The sequence below is a fragment of the Cylas formicarius genome, unplaced genomic scaffold (assembly GCF_029955315.1).
Source record: "Cylas formicarius isolate icCylForm1 unplaced genomic scaffold, icCylForm1.1 PGA_scaffold_12__32_contigs__length_19106922, whole genome shotgun sequence".
In the NCBI taxonomy this organism is placed as follows: domain Eukaryota; kingdom Metazoa; phylum Arthropoda; class Insecta; order Coleoptera; family Brentidae; genus Cylas; species Cylas formicarius.
This window is the reverse complement of record NW_026844225.1, coordinates 11,418,145-11,419,778: the sequence shown is the minus strand read 5'-3', so window position 1 is coordinate 11,419,778 and position 1,634 is coordinate 11,418,145.

The window sequence follows — 1,634 nt, the reverse complement described above, 5'->3', positions numbered from 1 at the left end:
GCTTACTGTTCAGTAGTTTTAAATTCTCCATTGTAACTTCAATACTCTTTAATTTTGTCTAACGTCAGCAGATTCCCTTTGTTTACATTTATAGTTTTCACATATAAAAGCCCGATTTGAAGCCTTTTTTTTAAGTTCTGTGAGAGGTGGATCAATGCACTGGTATTTTTGAGATATAATATTAAATTTAAATGTTTATTATATATATATATATATATATATATATATATATATATATATATATATATATATATATATATATATATATTTATTTATTTATTTATTTATTTTATATCTCATTATAATGTATTTATTTTTATTTATCAAATTTTGCAATAATCCTTGAACTTCGGTTGAAGGAGCTTGTACATACTGAATTTTTAATATTGAGAAATCTTCTATAACGTTGAGTAAATCAGAGGGAAGATTATCTGCCATTATTAAAATTATTAAATTTAACAACTTAAGGCAAGTTAAAGCAGCTTGCGAATTATGATGCACTTTTTTCCCAGAAAAGGAATAAGTTAAGATAACACTTACAATAAATAATATCTTGAATACTTAGTACGCATTTAATTTTATTATTAAAACTTTCTTATTAAAACTAGATGTTCTTAAATTTTGATATGTAAAATAATAATAACTATGCAGACGTTTATTTTCAAATAATGAAAAGAAAATTTACAAAAGGAAAAAAATAAGTCCAGAAATAGCAAAACTATGGTGTCGATTTGTGTGGCAGTTTTTATTTTCACGTCACAAAAGCTTTACTCGTGCGCATTCTCACTTTTTCTCGTTAATGTCTATTTTACGTTTGAGTCACACAAGCACTATTAATTTCCACATGACCACTAACTTTTAAAACCCACTCCGCTACGTTTTTCTCAAAACTAATAAAATTTCTGCACGGCTTTACGTTTTGTGGGAAACATTTTATGAGTTTCACCAATTAATTTCTTAACCCTTATCTAGTCTGGATAAAAAATGTTTAAACGGACTTAAAAAAATGTAGTTTGAAGGTTGATGTTTGCGTCAATACATTTTATTAACATTGTTATTTTGAAACATTGGATTATTTCGACAAGCCTGTGGTTTGCGATTTTGGTGGTAAAAATTGAAATTTCCCTTTATGGACAAGCGTTTCACCCATTTACATGACACAGAGTGGTTTTTCGTTTTTGGGTTGTAAATCTCTTTAATATTTAAAAAAATGACGTCCATTCATTATTAAGGGAGTATCGGGAGAAATTAAAGTTTTAAACAATTAGAAAAAAACAAATTTATTTTTAGACATTTAAATTAGAGATCATCAGCTAAGTGTGGGGACAATGGGTCACCCATAGGGAACGGATGCACGTATAAAATGTAAGAAAAAAAATAATCGCCCGGCAGATAAGGGTGCGTACTCGATATCGGGAGGGTGCCGTAATAGCCAGGTGTGCATTTGGAGGCACTCGCCAAGTGGAACAAACTCTCGCCAATCTATGGGCAATCAGTGGCGTTACATGAAAATCCGCCGTAATTTCATATAAAATAGTAAAAAAAAACATCAGGTTAGCCGTAAAATGTTCCTCTTACATATTTCATGTATTTTGTGGAATATTAATGAAGGCACATTTAATTCAGTGAGCGCG